Consider the following 25167-nt stretch of genomic DNA (forward strand, 5'->3'; position numbering starts at 1 on the left):
AAATTAAATTATGGGGTCGCATGCTTCATAGCTTGTATAGGCCAAGCTTATTGTGCATACCAGGGGCTTCTTGCCTCTCTCCATTCTCCCCCAAGATCCCTGCATGCCATCCTCTCATGCCCCTCTGTTTTAGGGACTCCCTGCAACAACCCCCCGTTTCCCCTGCCAGGGTTCTGTGTGTCCCCCATTACCCCTCCACCCTACCAAATTCCCCCATACCAGCAGCTCTGAGTACACCCCCATTTCCCCTCTCACCATGGCAGGGGCTTTGCCTGCAAGTCCATTCCTCTTCCACCCTCAATAGTGGGGTCTCCCAACATTTGCCGGTGGCTCTATATGCCCCATTCCCCTCTTTCCCCCCCACAGCAGCTCAGGATGCCCTATTTTCCACACACACCCCCCCAACCAGGGGTCATGTGCATGATCCCATTTCCCTCTGGCCCAGTTCTTTCCACCACCATTATTCTTTCTGTCTAGGAGATAAGTCATTGAAGGTATCAACGTGTTAAACTGTATTGGGAGGATAGACAGAGATTAGATAGGAGTATTTTTATGCTGGAAGGCAATAATGGGCGTCCATGAACCAATTATTTGATGTTGGAAGACAATTGCAGGAATACTTGAACCTATAGCTGTGCTAAAGAACTGGCAGGAACTTCATGTGTCTCCCATTTTCCACATTTTGGTTTTCCATTTTTCTCACAAATGAATATCCTTCTGGCCATTGATGGCTAGAGCATTCCCTGAAAACGTGGAATTGATCAGATGTGGCATTGAAAAGTAATTGCATTAGACAGACAAACAAATACACTCAATTCAACAGCATTTCTGTAAGAGCTTCACACAATCACTTCCTTACTGAAAACACTACGAAAATGATTTGTTTGAGGAAGGGCATTCATTTTCAAACTCATGGGTCTTTTTCCATATATTGGTTTAGCATATTTGAGTTATAGTTGCAGTGTTGCAATCTCAGCAGATCTATTTAACCTCAACTCAAAGATAAATATATTTAGACTTGGATAGTAGCAGATATAATTGATTACTTTTCCAGTACTTGTGTGGAGTGAAAAAAAAACAAATCAACATGACCAGAACTGACCATTTAAATCATTCAAGATTTTTCAGTGGATGAACAGTGAGACAGATATCTATTTGGCTTGCAGATACAAATTGCTCAGTTAATATTTCACTATTAAAAAGGGACTTTGTATCTCCAGATCTGAAATACAAATGTGTTCAACTAGGCATAAAGCCTATCAAACTGCACGTTCTTATGCATTTATCAACTCACCACTTATTTACTCTTTCTAGAGTAACTATTAGCTTTGCATTTAATCTGCATAAAGTTGCCTTCTTTAATGTTGCCTGATGGCTCACTACACATTATTGCAGTTAATATTTATAAAAGTAATAAATAATATGAACAATAGTGCTTCTGTTTGCATCAGCTCCCAATTTAGAGCTGAAGATCTTTCAACAATAAAAAGTAGAAATGAAATAATACTGTGTCAAGAATGGTCTAAGTAATAGTATGTGGGCAAAAGTTCAGTAAAACATAAACTAGCATTGGGCTTCTCGCAACATTTTTTGGTGGCCTCAGAGTGTGGCCACCAAGTCTTGCTGGTGGCTGCTATGACAATTTTTCCTAAAATACTTAATTAACTTTAGGAAAAACAAATGTGCACATTATACATGTGCCAAGCATAGTAATTTATGTATGTAGGGGTTTTTCACAAACTCTATAATAAAAATAACATACAGTTGTCTCTACTTCTTTACTAGATCTAAACAGAAAAGAAACACAAATAAGAGGCTTTGTATGTTGTTGTATGTTTTTGTTGCTGTTCCTGTTGCCTTTTTTTTTTGTAGACTTGCGAGCTAATAAGTCTACTTCCGTGGAAAGTGATATTTATACATTTCTTAATATCACTTTTCACAGTAGCAGATGTGTTAATTAGCTAGGAGGCAGTGAAAAGTGATATTAACAAACATAACAAATGTCATGTTTCACAACAGACTTACTCAGGCCTGGCAAGCCAGGGGACAACTTCAGCCTGGGATGGGAAGGTGGGTAGGGAGGCAGTGGAGGGTCAGGGGAGGCAGCTGGGGCCAGGGCAATGTGGGGGACGGAGCCCAGCCAAAGCCCAGAGCCTGAAGCCCCACAGTAGAAGCCTGCCAGGGCATGGCAAGAGCCTGCTTCCTGCCACCCCAGGGCTGAAGCTGGAAACCTGAGCCCCATTGTCCTGGGGAAGATAGGAAACTCACACTGCCTGGCTCCAAGGGTGACAGGGCCCAACCCTTGCTGGTGGCCCTGGGGGAGGGGCTGCTGCTTTGCCTCTCACCCCCATTTCTTCCCAGGAGCCTGTGGCCCCAAGAAAAGCCAGGTGCCGCATTTGACAAACGCTGCACTAGCAAATCATTTTTAATATGTTCCTAAATAGCCTCCACTTCCTCAACTGTGTGGATTTGCCTCTAAAAAATGGGGTGCACTCGAAGTGCCTGAACTTCTCAATAAAACCCTAACTCCCCAAACCCCTTAGACTATCGCCCCAAACCCAGCCCGAGAGGAGTGTCCATTAATTTCACCTACTGCTCTACACTCTTGCCGCTTTAAGGGGTGAAGTTTTCCTGTCTGTAGCTCCACATAGCGTCAGTGGGTTGAAATGAGTCATCTACACATGGCCTGGTCCTCCAGCGAGTGAGTTCCATCTAGTGCAAGGCTGCACGTGGCTCTCTTACCTGCTAGCCTAAAACCTACGGAGGGGAAAGCAAGGGATCACCGCCAGACAGAACCAGAGCAAGATTAAGTACGTTGGCAATGCCCAGTGTCTGTGTGCCTCTAAATAAGGTGCCTGACCTGTTTCCTCCTGGTTTAAATTTCTCTTCCCTACGCGGCGGAGTGTCTGGGGAATCACCCTGCAGCTGGGGTGCAGCACCACTCCAGCAGCGCCCTAGCAGCAGGGAGCAAAGGGGCTGAGCAGGACAAACGTGCACTCCCGGCACGGGCGGGCGGCTCCGGGCCCGACGGCTGGGCAGGTGCTTCTCACGAGACGCCTTTTCACTGACGCGGAGAAAGGGAGCGCGGGGAGGATCCGCTTCCCCCTCCCTCTCATGGGCACCCAGCGGGGCGAGCGGCAGCCGCTCACTGCTCGGGTTCGCAGCCCCGCCTGCGGCTCCGCACCAAGCCCGGCGGCAGAGCGGGGCTGGGCCGGGGTGTACGAGTCCAATGGATTCCCTTGCCCCGGGTACGACGCCGCCGTGCCCGCCCGGCTGTGAGCTCCTGTCAGTACGGCCGCCTCCTTCCCTGAGCAGCCCGGCCGAGCCCGCTTAGCCCAGCCCTGCTGCAGCCACGTCCCACCGTGCGGGGCGTGCTCACCAGCCCCCCTGGCGGTAAGATCGCGCTCGCTCTCAGCCCCGCCTGGGAGAGCCCGCACCGGAGAGGTTCCCTAGCCCTGAGCTAGGGCAGGAGAAGCGAGCAATCGGCAATATACAGGGGTCCCGAGAGCAGCGTCTTTAAAAGATGCGACCTATTACAAGCGTCTCAAGCCTTTCCCAGCACGGACCCGGCTTCAGACCATTGCTTTGTCTATGAATGTGTGTGCGTCTGCTCCTCCCCCCGCCCACAAGGGTCTGTGCACCTCGATTCCCCTCGTCTCTCTAGAAATGCAGCCTCCTACAGCCACAAACTAGGAGAGGAAAAGGCAGGTATCCTGGGAAGTGAACGGTGTGGCTCTGATTTAGTCTCACTTTTACTGAGCCGTTAAAGGGCCTCTCGGGAAAGGCAGGATTCTGCCAGATCCTACCATTTTTGGCTCCAGACCCTCCTTTTCCTCTGCGTAATTTCTCCTACTTCACACCCGCCCACGCACTCTGAGGCATCCCGTCACAACAGCCCTGCAAAATCCCGGATCCACCATCTGGATCTTGTTAGATCCAGCAAATGTGCCCCCAGCACTTCTACCCCGTAAGTACAGAACAAGTGTAGGCACTCTGCCTGTACCAACAGCAGTCTCGACAGGGCCGCATCCTGACGCAACAGAGCAGCAAATACCCAGATTGGGCACTTGGGATCTTGCCACATCATGCCATGTTTTGGCCCTCCAACGTGTAAATTACAGACAGGGAACACGCTTAGTTGTTCTTGTTGCACGGAAAGACCAGAGAAGCCAATGCACCACAATGCACCCCTACATTAAAAACCTGGATCTGGATCTTGCCAAATTTTGGCCACTAACCCTAAAATACAGAACAAGCTTGATTCTACTATTCTACCAAGATCCGCCCCGCACTCCCTAAAACAAATGTCCCCTCCCTGCCCCCAACAAATCCTGGTATAGAGCTGCACAAACTCTAATTTGGCACCAGTTTACTTTTGGTTGCATCCCCCCTAGTTTTACTGCCTAAATTTTAGCACATGTGCAGCTCCCTTAATCTACAGAATCCAGGTCAAAATGTATCATGATGCACCAACACTGCCCCCTATCCCCCCATCCATATCTCACAATTATATAGAAAGCTGTAAATAAGTTTAATCAGTGAAACTGCAACAAGTTAGGAATATGTATTTTAAATGTTATTGATACAAGCTGGAGACAAACCTCAGATCTGCGATGTTCCATAAATGATCAGCCATGCAAATGACGAAATATGGATCTCTGTATCTATTTACTGTCAAGAGTAGTAATCAGGGCTTATTTCCTTAGCAGGTGGAACGACAACAAAATCAAAGTACCAGAGTCCAAATTAGAAAATAGTCAAGGGTTTCTAGATTATGTGATATAATTGACAAGGAACTCGGTGAGAACTATAACGTTTCCCTTTAATATTAAAAAAGGTCTCTCTGTAGCTTTAAATGAATCTATTAAAAAAGCCGTACATAACTTTTAATGAATATAGAACTTGATGTATTATACTTTCCATCTGCCAAGGAATAAATACATGACAAGCTATACAATGGGGAAATATTGCATTTCTGACGTGTAGTAAGAGTGGGGACGGTAAAACGGCGTATACAAGCCTAAATTAGCCATTTCTAGCAGGCTACAGGTGCCAAAATTAAAACATTTGCCGTTACAGATTTGCTAAGGTCCGGATTTTTGATGAAATAGTAGAAGTAACACCTTTTGCTCTGTTTTAAGGTTACAAGTTCTGAGTGTTTGGTGAAACTCTGGCAAACTCCAGATGTGGGATCTACATTTGTGTAGTATTTTGGCTTTCGGGCATATCCGTGTGGATTTTTAAGGTACAACAGGAGACGCTAATTGAATTCTCTGTTTAGACAATAGAATGTGGAAGTTCCAGGGCAAAACCAGGACCTGTTCATATTCAGTTCCCAGGTTTAATGGTTGATGTGGGAAGCATTGATGTCCCTGATATAGATTTAGGTAGGGTAGGTCAGGAGGGGGTAGTACAGTAGAGAAGCCACATTTATTCCCTATTCCGGCGGTAAAGTTTGTACTTGTTCTTTATTTATACAGTAGGATTTTAGGAGGATAAAGCCCCCAGATTGCCTGGATCTCTTAGCATCCAGGTGGAGGTTGCAAGTTCTTGTGGCGCTGTTGCCCTGGGATAGGTGGGAACCAGGGTTATTTTGAAATAATAGGAATGGCTGGATTTGGACTCCGATTAGGCAGTGTAACGTGAGCTTCTGGGGCCAAAACTGACAGGATTTTGCAGGATCCACTTTCTCCCTCTAGGGACCCAGCTTTGCCTTTTTTCCCCTTTAAACGCTCTCCCCAGCAGCATCAACTTCTCCTAATCACGTGTGATTTCCTTTCGGGGGCTGTAAGGGAACTGAGAAGCCGCCTTTCCGAGCCGGGTCTGAACGTAGGACCGCGAGCCCTGCACTCACTCCACCATTCAGGGTGCTGCTCCCCTGGGACACCCCCACAGGCTCCGGACAGAGCCCTGCTTCCTCTCTCCCGAAGCACCCGCCGGACTTTGCAAAAGGCGGTGTAAGTTTCCTGCTACACGCATTGGGTCCGCCGAATCGCCATCTCGCTCTCTCTGATAGGGGCTGATTAGCAAAGGAGGACTTGGCCGGGGACCTGAGCATGGCTGGATTTTCTCCCGAGCTGCACCAGCGGAGAATGCACCGCACATAAAACCCAGCTAAGCCCCGCGCGGCGAATCCTAGCCGGAGCCGACGAAAGGAGGAAGCGACTGAGGCGAGACAAGCAGGAAGCGAGCTGGTGGGGTGGGCAGCTCTGGGGGCTGGCAGGTGTCTCAGCTCAACGCCAGCAGGGATGGACAGCGCCTCTGGACTCAGCCGGCGCTGGGACACAGCGCTCCTGCGGCTGCAGGTGCCCGTACACCGGCTTGGCTCTCTCTGCTGCTAAAAGGGCGGCGCTCCCTAATCTCTCTCTCCCCCTCCTCCCCTCTGATTTATTTATTTTATTGTTTTGGGTGGACGGAAAGTAACCCCCCTCCATGCAACTGCAAACAGGGACGGTGGCGTCATTCCGCTCCGGAATTTGAGATCTCACCAGCGACTTCAATACGATTTAATTTCTTTTTTCTTACACAAATAAGAGTGTAACTTTCCGGAGGTTTTGATTTAAATCATGGGCACGGAGATCGGGGGCCAGGTGAGAGATTTTCTGTATTACGCCAAATAACCGCGGAGATGGTCCCGAGTGGGTTGGAAATACTTTGGACAGAGCTCTGAGAGGAGATCCGAAGTGTACAAGCTCTGCAACGTTTCTGCAACTGAGAGCAGATCGCCTAACGCTGGCATATTGGCAAGTAAGTCACTGGTTACAGTCCTGATTGCCGTTGTCACCTTTATCCCTTTGCAGCTGTTGGTTTGAAACTCATTGGCTGGAGGGAGGACGGGCAGTGGAGTCCTCTGCAGTTTTAGATCTCCAGGTCTCTTTATTTGAGAGGCTTGTGATAGTGAGAGGGGCTTTATTGCAACCCAGCATTGGTCCAACTCTGTTGAAGTGCACTGTAAACATCCCTTTTACAGCACCTATATGTCTTAGCTTCGCAAGAACAATCGTAAAGAAAAAGCTTGACGACCACTTGTCCAACTACAGCAAATGGAAATGATGCCTTATATGTTATTAACATATTAATTTGTATTCTCTGTGTTCATGTGTAACTAAATATATTGAGAGTCTCTTTACAGAGTGCATTTTAGCAACAGCCCTTGTAGAACAGCCCTGTGTGTCTCTCAGGCATTTATACAATGCAAGACAGTGATTGACTTTGATTTGCATACCTTTTAACTTTTACCCATGTCATTTGGTAATTTTGTTTTTCTCTGATGCTCCTTCTCTGTGTGGGTTTTGTTTTCCTGGCTTTTTTTAATGAATGTAGATTTATTGACCACCTTCTGGTAACTGACATTTGTCACAAAACAAAAGTTGAGTCCAGCATGGATACAGTTTAACAGGGCATACAGAAAAGGTGTAGTAGACAAGGTGGTCAGTCCTGCTCCCTTGAAAGACCATGGCAAAACTCCACTTAGGAGGGAGCAGGCCCAGGAGGCTGTAATCTCTTCCTAAAAATTCAGTTGAAGACAGTTTGCTCAGAACTAATCGGCCACACTGCAAAATGCCAGATATCCTGTTCACCTTTCGGCATAGCTAGTGGATAAGCTCGCCAACCTGCCTCACCATATCTACCTCCCATCTATCTCGGAAATTCAGGAGCTAAAGATGTGATTCCACACGGAATTGGCAAACAGCAAACTTCAAAGTGAGTTTAATTATGTTTGTGCTTATTGATTTTCTTAGCATCTTCTCTACCAGACTGAAAACCACAATCTTTTACAGTGACCTTGATGAGCATCCTGCTTTAACATGAAGGTTTTACAGAGAAAAAGCATTTACACAGATTTACAGCCAAGCACTGACATTTTGCTTAGAGCGTGATCAGTTCCAATGAGCATGTGAATTTTAGTTGTCTTAGTGGGGATAGGTAGGTAGGAGGAAGGGGTGGTGGTGGTGTATTTACTTAGAGGAATGAACTTTCTTCACCATTACAACATAAATAATACTATGTACCAGCTGCAAGTAACATGGAGGGATTTGCTTCTATAGAAAAGTAAATGGTATGAAATAATTGTTGATTTTTGTGTTTTTTTGTCTTCATTTTCTGATCTGTCTTCAGTAAATGGAGACAGATACAAAAAATCCCAAACCTTTCCAGGTTAATGCACTTTGATTTGTCAGCTCTTGTCAACTCTAAGGGTTTAGAAGAGAGATCATTTTATATGGAGCTACCTACATTTTTTGTATATGAGGAACATTAACATAGGAGGATAAAAAGGTGGTTATACACTGAACATGTGACTAAACCCACCAGTTTATAGCAAAAGGAAGAAGTAAGCCTTTTGCATGTTGGTGGATAATTTACGTGCAGCATGTCTGAGATAAATAATGTGAGATGAATGTCAGCTGTTTGAATACACTTTCAGAAGAGCGATAATATGGTTAAGATCTCTGACATGCCCAAGCTACAGTGAAGTGTGCAATAAGACTACTAGAAGTATTGTTAGCTTCTGTAACTAGCTAGCCTTTCTTTTAATTGAAATAGTCAAGATTCCACTCTCTGTGTGTGAATCCAATATATTTCTAGTGAAGTATACCTATGGGTTTACAGTAGTAATTCCCTCCTCTGTTGCAGAGTGGCAGGCTTTCACTAAGCGTGTGCCAGAGAAATTGTAAAACACTGAAGCGTGCATTGAGCTGGAATTCGTTTAGGGTATATTACTGTGGTCCCTTCCACAGTGAACATAAATGATGGCTAATAGCTGATTATATAAATGAATGATTTTCCAGAAATCACGTCAGCTCTGCCACCTTAGATGCAAGCTACACAGTGCTTTGTTTCTCTTCCTTTAAGTCATGCAATTTAACTTAATGCCATAAAGTGAAGTCATTGACTTCACTTAATCTCTATTTGCCTGGGGAAGAAGAAAAAAACATAATTTAATGATGGGTCATTTGGCTTTTGCAGTGTGCCGTATGATTGCTATGAGATAATCTAATGAGATGTCCTCTTCACTGAATTAAAGAAACTGTTACTGTTTATACCTTCACTTATTCAGCTATACTACTCAGAAGAATTATTCTACTGCATGGCTTAAAAAAAATTTTCACTTAGTATGACAGAGAAAATTATTCAGTTATTTTCTCCAACAAAACTGAAAATGAAGGGAAAGGTTAATATTAGGAGTTGAACTATTCAAGCATTTAACTAGAGTAGTAACCACATAAAAGAAATGTATTAAGGAATTGATCAAAAACCTCCTTTACCTTTGCTCCTTGACTAGCTTGATAGTCACTTGAACATCTTTCCATGTATATGTAATAAACATTTATAATGTTTAATTATGAAGGCTAAAGTACTGAATGAAAGTCATAGACTTTTCCACAAGTTTTATTAAACTGGTACAGTAGCCTAGCTTACTTTGTCTTTTAAATTACAAGTTTCCAAAATGTATTGCATATTATGCTCAGCTTTAAAGTTAACATTTTAATTTTAATACTTCTTGGATAATACAAGTCTCTTTAATGTAGAAGATGGTGATTTGATTCAGGAAGCCTGAAGCACAAACAAACATTGCAAGTCCTTCCTAACTTCATTATGCTTGTTTGGCAATACTATTTGCTCATTAGACACTACTTTCATAGATAGATATAAAGTATAAGTGAAGTTGAACATATTGCCAAACAAGAAAGCTCCATATAGTTATCCAACTCATAAACTCTGTCACTCTTTTCTGCTCATGTTTTGATGAACAAAAGATTACATGTTTATAGATTTATTTTCAGTCTTCCTCAATCATGCAGCACTCAGAATGTACAATTTCCAGAGGTTAATAACTTAGCACTACTCCTAATGTCTCAAGTACTGGGAAAGTCATTCTTCTTTTAATGCCACTTCCTAGCAGTCATGGCTGGGTTTCCTGCTTGCATGCATTTTTAAGAGGAAGAAATGGTAAAGTATATAGTAGAATTCCGAATGAGATAAAATTAGTAAATAGGGGTCTTCACTTCAGATTACAGGGTAGAGGAGTAGGAAGATTGAGTCACAGTTTACATGCACCTCTCGCACCCAGTTTCTAGTCAGAGCTTAGTGACAGCATTCATTGGCAGCAAAAACTGGCATCAGAGCCAGGTATTTTTGCTATTCCCCAACCCCATATCAGAAGAGGAAGGGGGAAAGCTACCATTATCTACAATATTAAAAAAAATTAAACAAACATAGGTTGTAAGCATGTGAACTATCCAAAATGTACAGGAAATACAGTGGAGACTTCTGGTGGTAACAGCCTATTAATACATTGCATGTGTCTGTGTGTGAAGTGCATATTATATATAATTACTAAAGGGGCAATAATCCAGGAGCATTAGTGCTAAATCAGGATTGGACAGCCTCCACACTGTTCCTTGGGTCCGTCCCAGCTTTTCATCCTCAACCTACTTATGCATAAGCTGTGCTATAATGTCTGAACAGCTCTGCCTCTTTCTTGGTCTTTAGGGAGTCTGCATTTGAGAGGGTAGTTTGTGGCAAACGATATAGGCCCTTAATTGGTCACTTAGCTCTAGCAGGCGTGTCTCCTTCAACAGTCACCAAGAGAACTGAAAAACACAGTTGCATGTTGAGACTATAGAGACCCCAGGAGTGGGGGTTGTGGGCAGGGCTGGTTTTAAGGGCTTAGGTCCCACAATGTCATTGGTAAGAGGGAGAGAAAGTAGGACATAGCCCAGAGTCAAGATGATCAGCATCTGTTCCATTGTTGTTGTGTTCCATTGTAATTAGTCCTTAGTGTGTACGATGGTGTTGGGCAAGAATCTAGTATTCACTGTATGCTGATTAATGCTTGGATGGTAGTTAGTAATGCGTTCACTTTCCATGACTTTCTCAAAGATGAGAATAACCCAAACCTGGTTAAATGACACTGGTGGACTAGTTTTACCAATGCTGATTCCAAACGGGTATTCAGGACACCATGGACAGAAGGATAAACTGATGGGTTGTGTATGGCTGTACTGCTGCTTGCATCTAGCATGATATGCCAGAGCTCTTCCACCCCAAAAGTGAATCAAATACAGTATGTCCAGTTTATGAGAGTCTTGGTATGGAGCAAAAATGTAACTGTTGTTTAGTATACCAATTGCCCCACTGCATTGTAAAATCCCTACAAGACTGTTGATGTTCCGCACTGGGATGGTACTATATGGGTAGTGGGGCTGATACTGCATGATGATTTTTAACATCTGCCTTGATAGCTCAGGATTTCCTGGTTGACCTAATGACCATGGATTGTTGGCTCAGTTTATACTGCTAGTAACATTCTTGATTTAATGTTTGGGTCAGGATTAGAGGTGAGGAACTGAAAATTGTAGCCATGTGGTTTGAGTTGAGGTGCTTGTTTTGATGGTGCACTTTTAGAAGCTAATGGACCCTGATAATTTTGGGAGTGCACTGAGGAGGCCTGGGAGGAAGAATATTGGTCCTCTGACAGGCCTGTTGATTGGTTTTTGCTCAGTCACCATCAACATGTTTTGTTTCAAGTAATGGACAGTCTAGTTAATCCAAACTGTCCTCATTTTGTAGCTGACACAAATTCCTCCCATTTGTAAGGAAATTTCCTGTTACATTGTTGATCAAATTTAATCAACTTACATTGAGTTGTATGTAAAGACCACATCAGGGAAAAGTTATTGTTTTCTTAAAAAAATAGAGAGACTGTTCCCTTAATCATTTTTTCCGTCAGCTGTTATATTAAATTTATTTAATAATGCATGGCTGTCTATAACCAGGAGCTACATGACTTTATAATGTTTGCATCATTTTCCTTTCCACAATCAGAGTGATTCTGTTCAGATGACAGAGTCCAGGCATGATAGTAGTAATCCCTTGACTCACATTTTTTTCCTTCTTTTGGAGGGTCTTGTCCTGTGTCTATTGAAGTCAATTGCAAAACCTGCAGTGATTTCAGTTAGAATAATATTGAGTCCTGTGGGTTTTAGTTAAAGTTCATATGTTTATTGTAAAATTGTTACAACTTTGTTTTTTCAATAAAACATTGCCATTGTGGCCTTCAACTTAAAATACATAATCCATTTTTGTTCATTTTCTTCTTTTATATTCCGAAGTAATTAGCACCAATAAGTTGTGTGCAGCAGCATTACTTACTTAGCAAAAGTCATGCAAGTCTCGCAATATTTTGATGGACTTTTGTAGGAGCTGTTAATAATTAATCATATGGTTAAGCTTTAGCAGCACAAATGGGCACTGATTTTCTTTGGCTTCTTTTTGAACCTAAAGAAGTAACACAATTAGAATTATGCCCATAAGATAATTCACTCCCAAATCTTCGTATGGTTTTGTGTAGTAAAAGAAAGATAGCATTCTCCAGGATCTAAGTTAATCAGATGTTCTTCAGGTGAAAGAGGATGGGGAAATATCAATTCTCCAGTGCAGAGGGGCTATAGACTCAGTTTCCATCACATACAGCTGTCTTCCTGTGCCCACTCCTAGTTTTATGTTAGAGCTGTATTTACATGAGTAGACTTCTGAACAGCACTGCAGTAGCTGGCTATTGGATTTCAACATAAATCTTCACAGTGTTTGACTATAATGCAGATCAGTTGTTGTCCAGTATTAAAATTTACATCAAACCATGCAGGGAAATCTCCATTGAAATCTAAAGGTATTTCTTCGTAAAAATCAGTAGCAGGATGTGTCCCTGTAAAATCCTGTACATCTTAAATACATTTTGGAGTCTCTCTGTAGTCAAAATACTATGGATTCTATGTTTTATTGTTCTTGTATGGCATGACTTTGAAAACACTGGGGTCAGTATGTGTGCGTGAGAAGAGGGTGCATGTATGTGTATGCACACACATAGATTCTAAAGAGACATACTCTCTTCAAAGCTACCTTTAGACTTTGCACCATTGAGAAATGGATTTAAAAGCACACTTGAATCATATGGCTCTTAGGAACCAAAGTGTTGATGTACTAAGAATGTGACATGTTCAGCAGCCATAGAGGAGACAATCCGTATCCATACTCCTGCTGGCAAACCAAGGAACAGTATCAGAGGGGTAGCCGTGTTAGTCTGGATCTATAAAAGCAGCAAAGAATCCTGTGGCACCTTATAGACTAACAGACGTTTTGCAGCATGAGCTTTCGTGGGTGAATACCCACTTCTTCGGATGCGAGTCGTGCATCCGAAGAAGTGGGTATTCACCCACGAAAGCTCATGCTGCAAAACGTCTGTTAGTCTATAAGGTGCCACAGGATTCTTTGCTGCTTTTACAAGGAACAGTGTTGGTTGTTGCTGTGAAAATAAATATTCCCCAACTTTTTCAGCAGAAGCAAAGTTTTATTAAATATTGTGACATTCACAAATGATCCCAGTGGGGAAAGCTTACTTAAACCCTGCTAGATATTTGTAGACAAGTTGTATGAAAGTCACAATCTTATGTAAATCATTATCACCTCTCATTGTCCATCAAATCACTAGGGTTAGAAAGGACCTAGAGTTCATCCCTCTCCATAAATAGAGGATTGCTTTCTACACCAATGTTTTTAATCGTTTAGCTAGTGTGTTCTTAAACATCTGTAGTGATGTGGCTTCAGCTGTTACCACATTAGTGCAATTGTTAGTTTTTTCTCCTAGTGGTTAAATTAAATCTTCTCTTGCATTCATTTTGGGCCACTAATCCTTTTTATGGAATAAATTTCCTCTTTTTGCCACTGTAACAAGGCGTAAGCTGGGCCCCTCTGGTTTCTGCCCCTGCTTCCCTCGCAAATCAGTCAGGGACACCTCAGGTTGATGCAAACACTGGTGCTCTTTATTTATCCCACCACTGCCGCCTTACTATCTGTGTACAGGTTTTTAACAGCCAAACTTTGCCAGAAACAGACCTGGCCAGCAGCAGATTAGAGGGTTAGGGCAAGGGCTTGGGCCTCTCTGTGTCTGGCCTTTCTCTTTCCCTCTCCTCCCCTAGCTTCCTTCCTCCCTACCTTTATAACCCTTGGCTAATTAGGCTGGTAGCTGTTTCTCCTTGCCAGGCAGGCACAGGGCAGTTCAACCAGCCCCAATCCATTCCCCTTGATTGGTCCTGGAGTGGCAGGGGGCTGATTAAGCCCTCCTTACTCAGCACCCTGTCACAGCCACATTAAATAATCCCTTCCCATCTAATGGTGGTTTTCATCGCCTCATAACCAGTGATCATATTCCCTGTTTGTTGTATTTTTTTCAAGCTCTAAATACTATATTTCTTTAGATTCTCGTAATCTCTCTCTAATCTTTCTAACATTTTTGGAGCCTAACTCATTTATTATTGTCTTATTTTTTTTGTTTTTGAATAGCATAAAGCTCAGCTCTTAGTACTATACATTTGGTATTCTCATTTATCTCCCTGTTCCTAAACATCATGCTCTTTCACATACCTCCTACTATAGCTGTTTAATTTTTTCCAGTGACATTGTGTTGTGATCTTTATATCTAATTTGCTGCTCACTAACATCACTGAATTCTTCTCTGCATTAATCTTTTCCAAGATACAGTCTCCAGTTTTGTATTTCTGCTTAGTGTTGTATCTCCCTTCATTTGTTGTCTGAATTTATATTAAAAAATCATCCCATTGATATCATTCTCCTATCCGATTCTGTAATGTCTGCCATTGCTAATATGATTAATGTATAACACTCTGCCTAGAGTGTGAATAAAGATATTAAATAATACTAAGTCCATTATTGATTTCCTTTGAAACCACACTTAATATTTCTCCTCAGTCTGATTGACATTTGTAATTACTTTTTGTTTATGGTATGTCAATCACATTATGTAGCCATAGCACTGGCAATTGATTTAGTAACATCTGTAGGCTCGTGGGAAGAAGAAAGGCTGTTGGAAAATAGGAAGAAATGAAATGAGAGTGAATGGTTTGTGGCAAGACTACCACTAGCATATTTCAGTGCCCATGAAATGAACAGCAGTCTATCTTGGATGAACTATTAATGAAATGCATGCTGGCTTGTCTTTCTGTTGACTTCCATTGACTTCAGTGAATATTGGATCAGGCCCAAAGTGCCCATACTACCTTGATTTAAATGGAGTTTTGGCCACTTACACTAGCAGTCAATTTGTCCTTTAAGTGGTAAAATCATAATTGTGGGAAAAAGCACCTTCCTTACCTATACATAAAGAACACAAACTACTTCTAGCTTTCAAGCATGTTGTGCAGCTCAATCTCAGCTTGAAAAAAAATACAAAGGCTTCAGTAGTTTGTAGTAGGTGGCTTACAGTTAATGTACATGGCACATGGACAAGTACCATTAGTCAGAAAGGCAAATACGGCAGCTGGCCCTAATCCAGTGCCTATGAATCAGGCCTTCAGTTGGTCCTCCTTACTCATGGACCAAGCATTTTCATGATGAATACAACAAAATATTAATCTAAAGGAAAATCCCATTAAAATGAGTATAGGAAGTTGGTGGCTGGTTGAGAATTGGATCAACACAGAGACCTTTTAGTGAAAGATCTGTCTTCACAAAGTGTTCTACATTGTCACATTATGCAGGTTTACTGTGTTGTGGCCTATAATATGTCATAGTACTATACTAGAGCTGGGCAATAAATTATTTAGTGATTTTAAAAAATATTTTAAAATTATTGCATGTATACATGAACACAAATATATGTGTAGGACACACCAAATGGCCCAATTTTATGATTCAGTGGCTTAAAATGTTCTGCAGCAATACTTTATAATTCATATTACTTTCATTCAAATTCACCAGCTTTGATATTTCAGCCTAATGACTATGAAATTCAATTCTAAGAAACAAGGCAATTCACAAAAGCAGTTAAGCACATGCTTAAGTTCCATTGACTTCAGTGAGACTTAAGCGCATGCTTAAGTGCTTTCCTAAATAGGGATGCTTTCCTGAATTGGGGGACAAGGGGGCAAATCCTGCTTGCACTTACTACTGGAGGTAGTGCTTACTGCCTACTGCCAGGCAATCTAATGAGTTTCCTTATGGTTCTAAGTGTTACACCTACTAGTAAGTATTTCCAGGATTGAACCCTAAATTAGCTTTACATTTACGAAGTCCAAAACCCAATAATTTTGTTTAATTTATCAGAAAAAGGAGTACAAGAGAAATTTTGGTAGGCTACAGAAATTAATAAAATGAATACCCAAACTGAACAGACCCTTCTGAGGTTAATTTCACCAGTGATGCTATCTCTTTAACAAACTGCTCCTCTAAGGGCTGTATACACTACTGTAGATCCACACCAGAATGCCTTTTGATGGATGTAAGGTTTCTTTCAGGGGTGGTACATATCCTTTAGCCGTTAAAGGCCAAATCCTGCCCCCTACTGCAACTTTGCACCACAGTGGAGAAGATATCATAGGAAGTCTCCCTTTGAGCAACAGCAGGAAAGGATTGTAATGCCGTACTGAATGCATGCTTGGCAAATGTTCCCAAACCTACTGATGCACTGTGATCCCAATGGGGGCAAGGCCTGATGGCTAGGAAACATGGCAAGGCCCTCAGATGGATAGTGCACATACTCCCATCAGCAGCTGTGCCAGTTGAGGAGTGCACGTTGTTGCCATTGCAGAGTGGCAGTCGTGTGAGTCCTGCAATGGGGTACAACTGCCCGTGTTTTGCCCGTAGAAATACTCCTGTGACTAGCACGTACTTTGCACATCTCCACTCCCTTGCCACCTTAGCAATTGCAGAGCTCCACCTCAACCGTGCATCCTATAGGTAATATATCGCATTATCAAAAGGAGAAAAATAATTATGAATTCCTACCAAGACCCTCCAGGCTAAACTGATAATATTTTAAACAGAGCCCATTTCTAAAAGCTTTCTTTATATTTGGGACATGATTACTAGATGCAGCTACAGCCTTTAATGGCTTATTATAAAGCATGTTATAAAATGCATTAGTAATGAACATTTAACAGATGACAAGCTGTTAGAAAGTGTTATAAAATATAGATTACTTTGTTAAACCAACATATGTTTATGCTTAATGCCTGAATTTCAGTTATCAAATAGAAAGCGTGTATAAGGTGTTTAAGGTGTTCTAATGACACAAAGTGATAAGGGATGAATGCTGCTGTGATATCTGTCTGTTCTTTTCACTGTTCTGTCTACTATCAAATAACAGCTTCCCAGCTAACTAGGATTACCTGGAAACATGCAGCTAAACAATAAATTCTTCATGGTTCGGTACTGATCACTGGACTCCAAGCCTGTAGCGGCCAACGGGGGATGGGGTTGAACCATTTAAGTGGTCTGTGTGGGAGGAGAGGGAGAGTAGAATGAGTTTGCTTTTGTGTTCTTTATGCTGTGATACAGGGAGGGTGTGTGAGTATGGTGGAAAGAATAAGTGAATTGTTGAATATCTGGGTGCGATGGATGGAGGACTATTTGAAGGGCAGGAGCATGCTGTTAAAGAACCATTAGGACTGTTTTTGGTGGGAGTATGGAGTATATGTTGTGAGGAGGGAGGGTTTTGACTTGTGAACTATGTTAGTTTAATATTAATTCAGTTCCAGTAAACTTGTTAGAGGAAACTGTATATCAAATGGAGATAAATTTTGGTTTTCAATTTTCTGAAATATTGTAAACCATTCTCAAATAGTAAATGACTATAGCTCTCAGCATCTTTTTTAATGAATGCAGTGAGCTATAGTTCTAGGAGCTCACCCAAATGCAGCATTACAGTACAGCATATTTGGTCAGATTGTACCTTTCTTATGAAATCTCTTCAGGTACCCAATGGGACTGAGAGAACTTGGCAGTGGTGTATATACTGAAACAGGTTTGTTACAGCATTTCTAAATTTCTAAATTGTCTAAATAATATACCATAACTACAGAAATGGTGATTTCGGAAATAGTGAACTTCACAGCTGGCTCCCTATTAGCTTGCTTATTTATTTATTTATTTATTTATTTATTTTAAGCCTCACAATTTGAGAGTTCTTGTTGGTCCCATATTCACTATTTACAGGTTTACATAGGAAAATAAATGGAACAGATAGCAACTTTCTTAGATTACTTTTCTTTGTTTTTTCCATTTGTTCATATACTAGTAGCACAGAGTTTGGTTATCTTTTCGTTTTCCCCCCTCTCGATTGTACCCAGGCATCTATTGGGCATGAAAATAAGTGCCCTTTCAGTTTTCAATTGGGTCCAGTTCATCTTTGTACTGGGGTCGCTTACACTGACTCTACTGCTATAAAGATACCATAGGGCTGGTGGATCCAGACTCCAGGGGATTTTACTGACATACGGGACTTCATTGGTTGGCATATAGCCAAGAGCGTTCCAGCCATGCCCCCAAATATCCCTGGTGTGGGGAATCCTGCAGTGATGCTGCTTCTTACTGACTGTGTAGGGAGCGTAGGCAGCCAGGTATGTTAGGGCAGCCAGGTTAGTGGAGATGCAAAAGTTGTATAAAACCACCATGCTCCCCCCCTTCCCCCATACATCTACATCTACTTCTACCCCAAGCCAAGCTTCAGCACAGGGATAAATGAGGCCTGATATGCACACGAGTCTTTATAGCATATTCCCTACATTGCTCAGAAAAGTGGGTGGAGCTATGACTCCTGCTATGCAATTCTAATGTTCCTAGAAAAATTATGGAGGTAGTGTCCTTTCCAGTTGAAGAGCTTGAATAAAAACAACTCCCTCTAAAAACAACTTAATAAAAATGCATAAATTATGATAGGGATGCCTCTAATTACCAATCTTCACTTCTCAGAGCATGGACTGGGGGGACTCTGCTTATATGACTCAAGTACTACAATCACCACAGTTCTTAAGTGATACACAAGAATAGAGTAAGAAATCTTGTTGCTCATTTACAGTAGCTTTTTTTTACAGTAGTCAGGTAAATGTATGCTGGAAAAGCTATTCTAGATTTCTGTTTAGGAATTTGACGTGTCAAAAACAAAACAAAATGGTTTTATCTGTAATGGCAAAACTTCTATCATATGTAACCGTAAACATCAGTATGATCTAAAATAAAATAACACAGAGATACCATTTTAGGGAGAATTAGTCCTTTCTTTGTTTTCCTTTTAAAATATACATCTGGAATAGTAAGTCATGTATATATTAAACTATCTTTTTATACATTCAGAGACCTATAGATTTAACCAAAATATCCACCTGTTTCAATCTCCAATGTAACCAACTTCATTCATTAAAAATAAAAATTATTTTAAAATGTCATGTTTTTATTATAGAATGTTTTCTAAAATCAGCCATACAAAGTATACTGTCATATTTATGAACTATATGAAGGCAGACAATTTGAAAACGTGTTTTGTAAATTCTGCGAAGTAGTTACAGACATCTAAATTATTGTTTTTGTACAAGTTGATTTGTTTTCACGTTTTGGAGCTTATTCTGGATACAAATTCAGGGCAATATTTGACCTTAGAGTTTGTGACTTTGCAAACGAATTTTAGCACAATGAGCATATGCTGCAAGATGACATAGCATTGAGTAATATTCTGTCCTAATGATTTTTATCTAAGCAGCATATGATTTATAGCGAAGGTCCCTATCCAGTCGATAAATTAGTCTTCTGAAGTGATGGATCGTTTAAAGTTGGCAAAGCAAAGCAAAACACAAATAGTTTTCTGCAGTCATATATACTGCCCATACAATTTCTGGTTGCATTGCAATGTAAGTAATAACTAGAGTCAAAGTCAGATGAACATAAGCCCTACAACAGAGAGAGAGTCTTCTGGGTCTAGCATTCCGGTCCTATAATAATGGTACTATCTGATATTCACAGTATTACCAAGCCCAAACACTTCAACATCATGAGTACCTTTTAAAATAATATTTCTTAAAAAGGGAAAGCTGAGATTCTCATATATGTGCAAGTGTCCTGGAGCTGAGGCTTTAAGAAAATTGCCAAATATCATGAAACTGTTAATGAAGTTATGAAAATTATTGGATGGTGGGGTCAGACAATTAATTATTTAATGACAGTAAACATTGAGATTCAAAAAGTTAAAGCTTTCAAATGATTAAAACACAAATTGTCAACATTACGTCAAAATATGCATTGTAAATATCCTTAAATCAAACTCTGATTTCTCAAGCAGCAGTTTCTTTCTTTGCCTATCTTATATTTCAATTGTCATTGACAGAAATATTTTTGTCAGTTTGTATGTGTATAGAGAAATTTACATTTACTGATAAAAATCTAATCCTTTCACGCCTACTTATAGTAATGTGTTTGTAGGTGGAAGGAAGATTGTTAAGGAATTGTGATTGGTGATAACAATAACATCTTATTTCCTCAATCAAAAACCCTACATAAGCCTCCAGCGATTTTTCAGATCATAGCAGGCTTCACATATGACCTGTTTCACTCAGTCATTTATGCAACTTTCTGCCTTTCACCAAGACTAACAGGCTGTTCTGCAGTAAACCCAGTTTTCATTAGTCTAGAAAGTAATAGCCAATTGACTTCTTCTAACTAGAGATCAAACAGATTTAAAGAGGGGAATTGTTTCTTTTTCACACTTTCCTCAGAAACACATTATTTTATACTTTTGCACCTTTTGCCCTGAGCAGGTTGCCAGTATTCAGGACCTTGCGGGATTGTTTCTGTTAGGAAGAGAAATTGATAGTCAGATATGTCTTTGGTGCAATCCTGTTTATTTACAAAGTAAGTACACAAAGTCCTGTTTCCCTGAATACAGTAGAAACAAACAGCTGGCAGCTTCCTTGCTCAGAAGTACAAGTTTGCCTTTCCAGAGAGTACAGTATCTAAAAATTATTTTGGCTTCCTCTCAGGGCTACTTTCACCATTGCTTCTCTCCCATTCTGCTCTTCAGTCCTACTCACTCAATCAATCCGCTAGCTCCTGCATTTGCAATGAGTCCCTAGAAACCCTTCAGCCTGATTGGTCATGCTATTCAGTCCATGGACGTGGGAGGTGGCTTTGACGAATCAGGAAAAAGATCTTGGAGTCATCGTGGATAGTTCTCTGAAGACATCCATGCAGTGTGCAGAGGTGGTCAAAAAAGCAAACAGGATGGTAGGCATCATTAAAAAGGGGATAGAGAATAAGACGGAGAATATATTATTGCCCTTATATAAATCGATGGTACTCCCACATCTTGAATACTGCATACAGATGTAGTCTCCTCATCTCAAAAAAGATATACTGGCACTAGAAAAGGTTCAGAGAAGGGCAACTAAAATTATTAGAGGTTTGGAACGGGTCCCATATGAGGAGAGATTAAAGAGGCTAGGATTTTTCAGCTTGGAAAAGAGGAGACTAAGGGGGGATATGATAGAGGTATATAAAATCATGAGTGATGTGGAAAAAGTGGATAAGGAGAAGTTATTTACTTATTCCCATAATACAAGAACTAGGGGCCACTGAATGAAATTAATGGACAGTAGGTTTAAAACAAATAAAAGGAAGTTCTTCTTCACACAGCGCACAGTCAACTTGTGGAACTCTTACCTGAGGAGGTTGTGAAGGCTAGGACTATAACAGCGTTTAAAGAGAACTGGATAAATACATGGAGGTTAAGTCCATTAATGGCTATTAGCCAGGATGGGTAAAGAATGGTGTCCCTAGCCTCTGTTTGACAGAGGGTGGAGATGGATGGCAGGCACCTGGCATTGGCCACTGTCGGTAGACAGGATACTGGGCTAGATGGACCTTTGGTCTGACCCAATATGGCCGTTCTTATGTTCCTATCATTTCCAGCTACCACTATATAAAGGGGCATTTAATTGCTCCTTCCACTTAGCCTGTAAGAAAGATGGTCAAAATACCTATCAGTTGGAATGAGTCTGTAATTGTCTATAGATCAAAGACCAGCATGATGACTGTCATTAATCTTTCTGCATAACAGCATTGTAACAGTGATAGTGCAATCCCATAAAATTCTGGAACCAGACAAAAGTTTATAAATTCTTTGGAGCGGGGACTGTCTATTTTGGTATATGTGCATATAGTGCCAAGCACATTGGGTTCTTGATCCTAGATTGGGGTACTAGGTGTTACCACAATACAAATAATAATAATAATAATCCTGCAAATGTACAGAGAGGAACACCAACCCATTAATAAAAAGTTGGGCTTGATATGACCTTTATTCCCTTCACTCGTTGCACCTACATTTTATATGGAGAATATGTTTCTCTTAAATCCCCATCATGTTGAACTCTTGCTTCAAGGAAAGACAGAACACATTTGTAACTCCAGACCTGTAGGTCCTTATGGCTTTTTAATGCATGGATTTAATTTTAGCATGAAATTTATGATGCTCTCATTAAACTATTGTCAATGTTTCTATTGCAACCTCCTGTTACTGGTTTATCACTTGACCATAAAAATATACTTCAGGCAAAAACATGGTGCGTGGTTTTATATTCAAGTAATCCACTAGTCTTAATAATACATTGCTAGTAACTTAACAGTCTTTATTAGATACGTAGTTAACATATGTGCAGAGCATCTTAAGTCAATTTCTTAGTCTAACCTAAAACCAACTGAGGTGATGTCCGTCTTGTTCCTTTTTGAAATATTAATTAACGGTTTATGATCTGTTTCTGCCAGTACAGATCTATCATATATAAATATGATTTTTTTTCTTTTTGGCATGGAAAAACCAATGCCAAAGCCTCTTTCTATTTGAACATGCTGACATTCCATTTTTAATATAGCTCTAGATGCATAAGCAACTGGTTTCTCTAGATCACCATACTTTTGTGTAGAACTGCTCCGAGACCTTGTTTGGATGCATCTGAAAACAATTTTGTAAATCTGTTACTATCAAATAATTTTAATACTGGAGCTGTTTTTATTAGTTGCTTAACCTGCTTAAAATTCTTGTTGACGTTGACAGTCCTATGTCCATTGATAGATCGATTAAATGTGTTGGGTTTTTTTTCTGCTAAGTTAGCTATGTATTTGCCTACAAAATTAACCATATCCAAAAATTTCTGCAATGACTCATTATCTTTTGGGTAAGCAATATTATCAATAGCTTGTATTCATTGTGGATCTATTTGTAATCCTTGACAGGTCAGTTTTTCTCCTTGAAAGGTTAATTCTTGCAATCTAATTTTATATTTTTGATTTAGTTTCAATCCTGCTGTTTTAGTTACTCTTATATCATTCTCTTTTGTAGTTATTTCCATATTATTATATCATTTATATATACTTATGTGCCATCTCTATTTTCAACTATCTTTTGTAATGCTCTGTGAAACACCTCTGGAGCCAAACATAATCCAAAAAATAATCTTTTAAAACAGTAACATCCAAACGGTGTGTTAAATGGGCATAACAACTGACATTTTTGCTCAAATGGTATTTGTCAAAATCCATTTGATGCAGCTAAGGAAGAAAATTATTTTGCTCCTGACATTTGTCAAAATATTTCTTCCCTGATAGGTATTATAAAATGTTCCCTTTTAATATACTTATTTTAATCTTTTAGATCTAAATATAAATATAAGGATCTACCTTTCTTTTCTCCTATTACTAACAAATTCATCCACTCAGTCGACTCTTCCACTCTTTTCATTGTATCTAAATTAATCAAACTTTCCAATTCCTTTTGTACCATACCTCTTAACGCCAAGGGTATCTTTCTAGTTGCATGTATAACTGGTCTCTTGTTTCATTTAACTCTATTGTATACACTGTATCCTATTTACCAATGTCAGTGAATAACTCTCTGCAACTTGATGTTCTGTTTCCAGCATTGCATAATCCTTAATAGTCTGCATTCCATCAAGTAGATTTAGTGCTAGACATGTTTCTAAACCTAAAATAGAAATATGTTATCCCTTAACCACTACAAATCTTATGTTTTCTAAATTATCTTTAATTATGACCTGTTGTCATAGGTCTCACCCCCACTTAGAGCTGTTGGGTTCCAAAATGGGGACCTGCACTGGTTTCCCTCTAAACTAAAAATCCTAGTTTAGATCTGGTAAAAGCTGCCACCACCCAATCAGGTACGTGGATTGGGACACAGTCCTTCCCCAAAATCCTTGGGGATCCCAAGAGCCCCAAATCTATGGAGTTCTTACACCCAGGAGAAATAAACCATTCCCCCCTGCTTCCTCCCCCCTCCCTTTTCCTAGGAGAGATACCGGGATCTAACTACAGAGGGATGCTTCCCTCCTCCCCTTTCCCTGAGAATCCACCCAAGGAAAGATTAACCAAGTTCTTAACAGAAAAGATTTATTAAAAAAATAAAAAGAAAGTAACTTGTCTCTGTAATCCAAGATGGAACAATACACAGAGTCTAACCTATAAACCTGGAGAGCATTCCCCCTCCCCCTTTCTTTCTCAGTAAAAGCAAAGTAACAGCAAACAGGAATAAAGAATTTCCTTCAGCAAACACACAATTGCAAATGTAGAAATCAAATTATAAGACTAATCCGCCTTTCTAATTAATACTCACTATTGAATAGTAGGAACTACTCCAGGAGAACTTGGAGACATGTCTGGCCTCTCTTAGATCCAAAAAGAGCACACAGAGCCAACAAGGAACACAGACAAAGGCTTCCCTCCACAGAGATTTGAAATTATCTTGTCTCTGATTGGTCCTCTGGTCAGGTGGTCATCAGGTACTGCATGTTAACCCTTTACAGGTAAAAGAGACCTTAACCCTTAACTATCTGTTTATGACACCTGTAATTCAAAAATACCAATAACAGGACATTTTTTACCACTATAAGATTATAAATTGATATGCATTTGTTTTCTTAATACAGGTTTTACTTTTAGACATTTTTTTAATTTTAGAAGAAAGTTGCTTGTGCACCTGTATTTATTACAAAATAAAATGTTCCATTACTAGATAGTGTATGTAACTGTCCAATCCTCCTTGTAGTTCAGAATGACTCTGTTTCAAAATAGTCAAAAACAAATTTTCGTCATCTGTAATGTCAGCTCTTTATTCAGTAACTTCTCTGAGACTTTTGAATTAAATATATATTTCTAAGTTTTTGCAGACGTCTCTATTTATAAATTTTTGCAAATGGTTCGGTTTCATGAACATATGACAGGTTTGACCATATGCTGGACATTGTCTAGGCTGGTGCCTCCTTCCACATCTAGAATATTCTTTCATATGCTCATATTTTTTAACTTTAATAC

General features: G+C 40.4%; 1 protein-coding gene and 1 long non-coding RNA gene across 6 annotated transcripts in view; one reads left to right on the forward strand and one right to left on the reverse strand.

The window, feature by feature from the left end:
- Positions 1-524: 524 nt before the first annotated feature.
- Positions 525-4324, reverse strand: LOC120398192. The gene is made up of 3 exons (XR_005594239.1): positions 3807-4324; positions 2594-2757; positions 525-743 (listed from the first exon to the last, which is right to left on the reverse strand). It is a non-coding gene; the product is annotated as an uncharacterized LOC120398192 (long non-coding RNA).
- A 382-nt stretch (positions 4325-4706) lies between these two features.
- SNTG1 (syntrophin gamma 1) overlaps positions 4707-25167 on the forward strand; it is a 510494-nt gene continuing 490033 nt past the window's right edge. For 3 of the 5 annotated variants that reach the window (XM_039525353.1, XM_039525350.1, XM_039525351.1), the window contains exon 1: positions 5255-6747. The gene's annotated coding sequence lies outside the window, so the exon portion shown is untranslated. The other 2 variants (XM_039525348.1, XM_039525349.1) reach the window with 2 other exon arrangements.

Source organism: Mauremys reevesii, linkage group 2 (genome assembly GCF_016161935.1).
Source record: "Mauremys reevesii isolate NIE-2019 linkage group 2, ASM1616193v1, whole genome shotgun sequence".
Taxonomy (NCBI): domain Eukaryota; kingdom Metazoa; phylum Chordata; order Testudines; family Geoemydidae; genus Mauremys; species Mauremys reevesii.